Source organism: Denticeps clupeoides, chromosome 4 (genome assembly GCF_900700375.1).
Source record: "Denticeps clupeoides chromosome 4, fDenClu1.1, whole genome shotgun sequence".
NCBI lineage: Eukaryota > Metazoa > Chordata > Actinopteri > Clupeiformes > Denticipitidae > Denticeps > Denticeps clupeoides.
This window is the reverse complement of record NC_041710.1, coordinates 13,776,023-13,786,338: the sequence shown is the minus strand read 5'-3', so window position 1 is coordinate 13,786,338 and position 10,316 is coordinate 13,776,023.

The window sequence follows — 10,316 nt, the reverse complement described above, 5'->3', positions numbered from 1 at the left end:
CTGCAGAAGAGTCCCTCTACGCAGCTCAGGAAATAGTGAACAGGCGTTTCATTCGAGGCCAGGCCATGGCGAGGTGTGTGCGTGTGTGTGTGTGTGTGTACATGTCTGTGTGCGAGCGCACAGGGAGGTCACCGCGAGGTGAGCCAACTGGCCGGCTGGGAGAGGAGAGCCTTCGCTTCGGAGTTTCCTCTCTCATCTGAGTGGGAGAGAACGAGGCGAGGGGCAGGGGGGGCAAGAGACGAGCAGATCACAGGCCGCTGGGGCACTGTGACATTCAGGCATGAGCTCTCGCAGCCCGGCCAAAGGCCTGGCATGAAGCGCGGCCTGGGAACGAGATCTGCGGGTTTCTCGCTCGCTAATTAACTCTGCAGAGCGGAGGCACGAAGACGGAGCAGCAGCGAGGCCTACTGTAGTTTTGTCTTCCTCCGTGTGTGGGTGAAGAGTATTTGGGCGAGCCAAGAGCTGTGGATGAGAGAGGCCAAAGGCCAGCTCTGGTCATGTGAATGTCATTATGGAGGCATCATCTGGAATACAACATGGCTGACACACACGTTGGAAACAATGGAAACAAGCGTACCTTGGTGTCCTTTAAACCAAGGCTTATTTACATTTTTGGTCATTTTACTTCATAGTATCAGTCCATCGTTTTTTTTGGAACATTTTCTCTATAATAATCATTAGGACACTGTCCAGGGGAGGTCCCTGCAGACTGCTGGGAGAGACTCCAGCATATCACTGACCCTGAGTTGAATAAGCTCGCTTGAAAATCGGATAGAGAGTTTGGAGAATGAACCGTGAGGCAGGAATACCATCCAGCCATTCATCTGTGGAGCTTTTTACACAGCAGCTAATGGAAACAGTCCTTATCTTAACTTTTAATTGAACTCTCTAATTCACCCACCAATCCGGCCCCATTTGGCGGTCCATGGAACTCTTAATCAGCCATGCTAATCGACGGCAAGATCTTTCCACCCGGCCACCGCGGTGAAACGGAGCAGGGCTGGAGATTTAGCCACAGACCAAGCGACGGTCATCAGAAAGGCTTCTCGTTCTCCCGTAGGAGCAGCCGGCCCGGGGAAACGCTGAGTGCTAAAGCTCGCGCCCCCCACATCCACCCTCATTAGCTGGCCGTTGATTGATAACCTGGCTAATTGTGGCCCAGCGTCCTGGCTGGGCCGAGTCCAGCTGCCCGGAGCTCACAGCTGTGAGCGGTTATCACGCGCCGGTCCGTCACTCCTGACGCCCCAGCTGTGTCCCTTCACACAGCACCAGGCAGGGGACGCATCACCGCTTCGGTGCCGGTCGCTAGTGACGCCGGCCAGGTTGGCCCGCACATTCTGGATGAGAGGTGGCCGCCTGTGCTCGTGGTGGCTGTGCTGATTTTGAGGCACTAGAGGGGGTTTTCTTCCTTCTTGAGACGTCGGCGCTCTGGCATGCCGAGTGCTGGGATCTCGCCCTCGCTCTGCGTGGGCCCTCTGCTCTCTGGCTCCTGGCCTTACAGCTGTGGGAACTCTGACCAAACACCAGAGTAGCTTATCTGAGGGTCGGATCTGAATCTGATAATTCAGCTGCTAGCGACTAAAACCGAGGATCCTTTCTATTCCACCAAAAAAAAGTCCACAAAACAAGTAACGGAGGCTTCACCTAAGTCCATTTTTCAAAGAGAAAAAAAACCATCCCTTCCATTGTAGCAGAATGTCATTTATTCGCCACAGATGTCTGAGAGATCCGTTTGACAGAGGTCTGAGACTGGTGAGGTCCAGCTGCCCCAGCCAGCTTACAGAGATCCGGCGTTCACCTTCACAAACACTCTCTCCGAGCTCTCGGGTTTCACCGTGCTGCAGACAGCCGGGCCACTTTTAACCTCTGGTTCTAATTGGGTACGGGGGTGAAAGATGCTTAGATGTATCCTTCATCGCCAATTAACCTCCGACGGGAATCGCTCAAGGTAGAGGAATGTCCGGACATCCACCAAGTTACATTACATTTGCAAGGATTTTTATTCAGTCATGTCAGGATTTTTAATGTCTATCATCCTGTGTGTGTGTGTGTGTGTGTGTGTGTGTGGTGATTTGTTTTCCCATGTGCTGTATCTTCATCTCAGGGTCACTGCTGTAGACCATCCAAACACAAACTACAAACTCAATTTCTTGCAAATACTCATAGCTGATAATTATTGCAGTGATTCGGCTACTGTTATCAAGTCTCGAATGACAGTAAATATTTTTATTATTCGGAGGATTTTTCCTGAATTTACGCTAGACGTGTTCCGGTTTTACTTTGTTTACGAGTCCCTTTTTTTTCTCACTTTCAGAAACGATTCGCACAGTTTTGCCTGATTCAGACAGTAGTAAGGAGGCCAGTGGACAACATTTCTGGAACTTTCCCTCTCTGTTCCGCTGTACTATAGTGTTTTCATACTGAGAACACACAAGACCAAAAGCAGGGTCCAATAGGAGATTGCCTGGAGTCAGTTGTGTAAACGCCCCCATACCACTGCAAGGCCAAAAGGCAGAATACTAGTACACTGATATGTACTGAAATAACAAATACGCTCTCAAACCTTATGCCTCTCAAATAAATATGCCTTTGATACGAGTGCCTCTTCAGAAAAGTATGGATCTCTATGCTAGAAATGTTACAATTAAAATCACAGGTAAAACTGATTTGTTCCTTCTGATGTTCATTCTGTTTAACTTTTAATCCATCATTTAGTGGAAAAAAACAAATATGCAACAAATATGCATGAAAAAATTACTATCTGTAATAAATGGGCAAAAAGTTGCATTTTTGTCTTCCTTTTCTCTTCAATTTTCAGCAATTAGTTTTGGACCGAGATTTGAAGGCTCAGACTTGTTTATCGTCTCCCCATCCAAAAAAAAAAAAAACAACCAAATGCGCAAAGCCCAGGCGTTAGGCCGGTAGGGAGTCTGGCGTCCAAATAATAAATATCCATCCATTAGGCCGCCGGCATGCGGCCCGTATCCGAAAGTCATTTCCTGTGCTGCGCGCACCCTCACGGCCGCTCGCGACGCGTCTTTCTCGCGTGCGGCCCTCAGACAGGATGTCTCTCCGTCCGAGGGAGCCCGGCCGCTCTCTCGGACGGTACCGCGGGCCGCGGTCGCCGCACGCACAATGGAAGGATGCGCGGCCTGTTATTCCAGTGGCCGTGGAAATGAACGGGCCGCGCGGCGCTGTGCGTGACCGCTGACTGACGGGTCCTGGGCGGAAGTGCACTTATGAGACCCATTCCGGGGGCTTCCGCCGGCAACTACAGAGGCCACTTGTTTCTGTCCGGCGTGGAGGGCATGATTAAAGTTTTTGGAAAGGGGCGTGGGTCTTGCCGGGTTGTCACAACACTGAGCTTCCCACTCTGGGGGCTATTAATAGCCCTGGGTCACTGTCAAAGGCCCGGTCTGCATCCTCGGCTGCTAATTGCGGCTAATATTAACAACACATTAGGCTCGGCCTTCATCCTTTTCGGCGGGCAGATTGTTTTCTTCATTGTCCGTGAAGCCCCATAGCTGGCCGGAGCCTTGGAGGCTTTGTAAAGCCGATTACTCCCGTACTTTTCTTGGATCAAAACACGCGGATAGTCTTTCATCCCAGGAATTACATACAAACTGACCTCATCATGTAAGAGGAAGGAACGGCTGCCTGCACCAAGCCCAGCAAGGCAGGGGACTTTTTTCTTTTTATCACAAAGACCTGTGGACACAGTACCGGGGGGGAAATTTGATTAGTAACCCTGGAAAAATGGAGGGGTCACAATAATCCTTATCACTGAATATGATATAGGTCACACTTTGGGTTCACATAGGATCTGTAACAGGCCAACAGTTATTGTGTCACAGAGGTGCTCTGAATTGGGTCCCCAGAATAGCAGATAGGGTTCTGATTGGATATTATGAATGAATGTATGAAGTATGAATTCCATTTCTGTCTGCTTTGTATCAGTCAAATCTATCTTCAATTACCAGTCACTTTTGTGCTCAGATTGCAATCATCAAAATTGGAATGACTCATTAATAGGATTAAAGACATGATGTGAGTTGACCTTAAATTAGATAAAGACTTTCAGTTAGATGAAACAGGGCTGCGCGCACCAATGTGTTGACATCTGTGTAAAATCTTTTGATGTCATAAATGTAATGGTGACCGTGGTCGGAATGTGCCTTTCAGGAAAAAAAAAAAAAAAAAGCTGAAAAAAAAACAATACACGGATCATTGGGTCTCTCCTGTGCTGCAGCTTGAGCCTATTATTGATGTCATCTTGATCCAATTTGATGAATCTTAGGGGTTCGCCCAAAGAGAGGGGCCGGTCGGAGCAAACGCAGGTCAGATTTCTTCAGATTTCACCCCAATTCCTACTCCCAGGCTCACACTCACACACTCATGGTCAAGCCTGCTAGCTACTAACGTTGCTCACTCACACACTATATGCACTATCATGGAGACGTTTGTTTTTCAAAAATGTCTTTTTTAATGCGCATTCTCACCTTCTTCAGAGGGCGAGATGTGCGGTGACCATTCAGGCTTTGTGGTTGCCTGTGCCGGAGTGTTTCATTCAAGACGAAACAAGAAACAGGTTGCTTGTCTCAATGAGTGCTAAACGTGCCGATAAACTGAAAATTGTGCCAAAGGTTACTTACTACCATCAGACGCTGAAAAGAAATTCCATTAAACAGATTTAACCCCTGGCCTTTTGGGACTCATTCACTCATATTGTGTTGCATCACGTCAATTATGACAGAATCATCTGTTTGAGTTACAAAAAAAAAAGAAAAATTTTAATAAAACGGTTTCAGCTCGCATGAAACAGAGAACCTGTTGTGGCGTTTTTTTTTTTTTCTTCTTTTGCTTCTGCCTTCACAGCACCGCTGACCCGGCCCTAAGCTGGACCAGCTTTGATCAGCACCTTCTGAGGTAATTCTGCTATCTCCACCACGCCGCGTCCACCAATGACATGGATCGTAGCGGGTTGCGCCACGACTTTCAGTCCAGTCGCCATGGGCTACATCAGCCCAGCCGGCACGTGAGGCCTTATTGGATGTGGCAGGACTGAACTCTGTCCCTAGCGATACTCGCTCCATGAGGTGAGGGGGTGAGAGGTAGAGGGGTTGGGTACGGATAGAGACAGTTCTGCTTTACATGTCGTAGCTGGGGCTAACGAGAACTGTCTGTGATTTTGGTTTCAGGAAAAGATTGTTTGACCTCCAAAAAAATTCCTTTCTTCTCCAGGTAAAGAAATTTGTTCAGCCCCGCGCTGCGCTCAGCTCTGGCTAGCAGGCCGTACTTATTGGACATGTCCTGATAACTGACTAATCGAGGGCCCTTTTAAGTTAAAAGGGCTGCGCTTCAGGATGTGTAAGCCTGTGCGGCACACAAATGTACACACAAAGGCGCAAAGCAGGATACGTGTGTTTTAACAATGGCTTCCACACTCCAAGCACAATAGTTGTCATCGGGCCCAGGTCCACTAACACAGGGCTTCTAATTTGGCAGTGAGCCTGTCCAAACATAGGAAGTCAAAAACCTTAAATGGTTTTACTCTTTAATATTTAATTTATATATATATATTTATAATGTATGAGTTATGACATGGTTCTGACATGGTGCATTTAGAAAAAAAGCATTATAATGTATTATTTGAACTATTATTTTTGTTTTTAGTATATTAAAATGCATATATTGTATCATTTTGTGTATAAGTGGAAAAAATATGAGACAGTTTCAGAAAAACTGCATTAACATTTCTCTGGTAGACATTTTGCCAATAATAATTCCAATGTTATCAGTATTTTATTGAAGTATATAAACATTTTAGAATTTAAATAGAGTGTGTTATATTTTACACAGACTCAAGCAGATCAATTATGAAATAAATGAAGAATAAAATGCTGCAGATTCATTGTTTTTTGTAAACAGGTCCATAACCAGATACACATTAATGAAATGTTTAATCAAACATGTATATATATTTTTTTAATGTAATGGAAAATGTTCAGTGTCAGTACTATTTGAATAATTTCACCAAAAAATTGAAATTGTTTTCATTATTTTAATGTCATATTAGTGTCCACAGAGTAATGTATGATGAGGACTGCTGTCTGTTTTTGGTGTGATCACATTATTCAAGGGAACGGAGTATTTGCTGTCTCCTCCATCACTGGGCGACCTCCTGCGTGAGAAAAAGTTTGACGCACTTGTTTGTAATCTTCAGTATTTTCCTGAACACTTCCTCCCTCTTCCCTTCTCCACCCATCCAATCACCAGCTCAGCAACCACACCACACCCAAACCCCCCCTCCCCCAGGACTGCCCAGAGATCTGGTGGGTAAGTGAAGCTGACAGCTGGGATGTAGCCATTGCTTCACACCCTCAGCACTGTCGGTCTTAGAGCCACGAAATTCCTTCCCTCCGGCTTTTAACACCTGCTGTGGGAACGGAGATGGGCGAGCAGTCTTGAGGAGCAGACAGAGAGTGAGTGAGTGAGGGAGGGAGAGAGAGAGAGAGAGAGAGAGAGAGAGATAAAGGAGAAGAGGGTCAGCGTGCCCCTCAGTGGAGAGATTCACACCTGTGTGGTCCCTGATAGCACAGCTGCGAGGGGAGAGCGGATAGCGGAGCTGCCGGAGGCCTTTTCATCTGTGTTTACTATACGGACACAGGTTACTTTCTGTTGGCCGGGGCTTAAAACCAACACATACGCCGGCCGGGGTGTTGCCTTTTCCACTTTCCCACTTCCCTTGCTCATTCTGAGAATATTTCCGTTGGGTTAGGCCTACACACCTATTCTACCTATTCCTTAAATCTGACTGGTTCCACTGCATAGCAGGAAAATCAAACGTTGTTTTTATTTCGTTTCCAGCATTTATTGATAGGGATAGGGTGTGCCGATTATTTTAACGAGGCTATGGATATAATATCTGAGAAGAGGGTGCACGGGACCATATCCAAAATAAACTTTTTATTACTTTGTTGTCAGTTTGTTTATATTTGCTACAGGTTGCTCCTGTGTGGATAGGGGTCATGTGGCCATGAATGTAATATATGAGGAGAATATGGGACATAAAGTCAAAAATAGTAGCTATTCAACTAACTGCCAATGTGGGAAACCCAGTTGTCCCACCTCTGCTCCGGCATTTGGGAAGCAGTCACGAATACCAGCATGTGCGGACACTGTCCTGGCATTGAACCCAGCCACCAGCACCCCTGCCTAGCCCTTATCACCTGCATCGTATCCTCCCCAGTCCTGCCCCACATACCCGAGCTGATCGTCCCAGAGGAGAGAAGGCTCCATGCACTGTTATTCTTCTCTCTCTCTGTCTCCACCCCCTTCTAGAGTGATTCAACCTTCCACCTCCATATGAATCTCATGAAGTGAGACGTGAGATTGGAGATCTTACTCACAATGCTTCACTCTGGCTTGGTATTTGTCCAGAACTTGGTAGTTCAGGTTCTTTGGGATTTTTTTTTATGATTTTGGCAAAATTAGAAAATGATTCTTGTAAACACAGGTGAGATTACAAGGGCTCTGATTCTCTGATTAAAGAAGGAAGATAGATTCTTGATGTTCAAGGACAAGGCTTATGTTAATTTTGAGACGTTTCAAAGTGACCTAGGATGCCGTGGTCTACAGCGCAGGTGATTCAATTCAATCTTTTGACCATCTGCAGACGGGATCGAACCCTTCAGCTGAGCAGGGGCAGGCCGCTTGGCATAAGGTTAGCGTAGCGCATGTAGGGAACAGCAGAAAAAGAAAGTGTGCAGGGCCCTGGACAGGCAAGGACACGTCTCTTCAGCGGGGCTTAGCGGGCACCAGGCCTCACGGAGTGATGAGGGGGGCTGAGAGGGACATTCCAGTGCTTTTTTATCTTTTTCTCTTGCTCCGACTTACTATCTATCTCTTTTATCATCTCTTTTCTCTCTGTCTCTTTTCAAGCTATTTTTCAGACAAGTCCTTGTTTTTTCTCATAACAGACTAGACAGGGTGGCCATTGAAAATGGGATTTTTTCACACACCGTGTTTTATGAGTAATACATTCAGTACATATGTATTTCAGGGAGTAAATTGCTCCCTAGTGTTTTATAATATTTTCAAGAGTTTTGACCCAAGTTGGGTCATTATCAAGTATGTTTGTGCGACCTGTCAAGACTGATCCAAACAGGAAGTGAAGTGGAGTGAAGCAGTGACAGCAGGTGACAGGATTAGTGGAATGCCGGCCTTTTTCATTTGTCAAGTCAAGTCAAGTGAGTTTGCAGAGGTGTGAAATAATATTGTTCCAGTTCCACAGCGCAGCGTAGTACACAGAACAGGAGCTGAAATTACATGGATCAGAACAAACAGACAGGAGAACAATAGTGTAGGCAGGATATGAAAATGTTTTTGATTTAATTATCAAAATGAACCGTGTGTGTGTGTGTACATAGTATATTTTTCGTATTATTTTTTTAAATAGCATTTTTAGTATTATTGTAGTAATGCAAAATTATAAAATGCTGCATGTGTTTTTTTATTGGTCAAGGAAATCCAAATGGAATTAACATGTTTAAATACATTTATTATTGATTTAATTGACCAATGAAGACTTATTAGACACTAGATTACTCATCTGAAAGAACAGCTTGAACTGAACCCAGTGAAAAATGGTTGTAGTGGCTTTTCTCCTCCCGTGGAGATGAACGTCATTCGTTCAGCAGCGTAGCACAGACACTTTCACCAGGCTTATGCTTACCTGCTATCAGTGAATAGTTGTCACTCTGTCCTGACACCCCCAGGGGCTCTGGAAATGTTATCTGCGCAGCCATCTCTGCTCTGGTCAGCAGAGACAGAGGCAGGATGAAAGGAGGCGGGGCCATTAACATTTTCCCCCTGGTCACAGACTGATGCAGGGATAGTGGTATAGCGGTAAACATTGCACCTCAGACATATGCCACACAACAGAACAGGCACAATAGACTTTTTACACGAAAACATAGCGGCATAGACACCAAGCCGAGACCGTGCCGCGTAAGTAGCCGTGTGTGTCCATCGCTGGCCTCAGGCAGAAAAGTTCAAATGTCGAGAGAAAAGAAATCATCAAATCATTTCTTTATTACAACAATAAAGAAATATGACACACATACCTACTTTCCAGCTCTCTTGAATGCCAGCATAAGCAATACTTTTTTTCTCATGCGCAGAAACAATGCACACAACAGACATGTGTAATGAGTTGATACTGTCATATTTCTAAGGGTGCAGCACACATCGCTGAAGGAAAAACAAAAAGTCATAAACTGAATCAATACGCTACGGAGAAATGTCGAGCAGTGTGTGTGCCGTAACACTGTGTTCCTCTCCTAACCAGAGCCAGCCACCACAGATCACTCTCAGGCGCCTGCCGGACCAGAGCCGCTAACATACAAATGTGTGGGGTTAACCATTGTTTTTGCTGAAAGAGGAAGTATTGGAGCACCAGCGGGCTGCGTGTAGCGCAATCGCGAGGCTGGGGAAAAAAAAGCAGAGCACCAGAGGACTCGCGTAAGGAACTTTGCAAATGCGGCACTGTACAGAATATTTTAATTTAATAAAACCTCCAGAGAGCGTGACAGAGGCCTGCACTGCCCACACATGAGCACCAAGGGGTCTTCAGCACAAACAAGACAGGTTAGCCATGAAGCCTGTTAATCTTTTAGCTGGGCATGTCGTTATAGCAACAGTCACTATGGCAAACTTAAAGATCAAACGCGATATGGAGCCTTCCGGCTGCCCAGTTGGATTCCGAGGAAATATGGTGTCATGGCTGATATGGCTGATAACTCACACTGCGTTAGTCTCATGGGAGACTCAAGGCCTTTCAGTCACACAGCAGACAAACTGCCCTCCCCTCACACCCAAGGACCTTCATACACCCCCGCCCATTCTTATCAGCATTCGAAAGTCTCTCCTGTGTTCATGGTGGGTATGTGTGTCTCCAAATCACGATGCCTCGCCCCCATCCGTGGTAAATACCTGGGATGTCAGGCAGACGGTTCTGCCTGCCTGACTTAGACAAAGGCGCGCAACACCTGCAGGCCACCAGGGTCAGCGAAGGAGCCAGGGTCAAGTCTGAGCACGGGGGGCTCCACCACCCTCAGGAGAGGAGCGGCGAGAGAAGAGCTCCAACCATCTCCCCACCTGAGTCCCCACAGGTGCACGCCTCTATTGTGGCTGACTGAAGGTCACGTCCTCTCCTTCACTTCTCTCCTTTGATATGGGCAGCCACCTCAGCTGCTTCCTTCACAGGCTTAACATTCCTTACCATAGGCCACAGTGGCGGGGGGTGGGAGAGACTT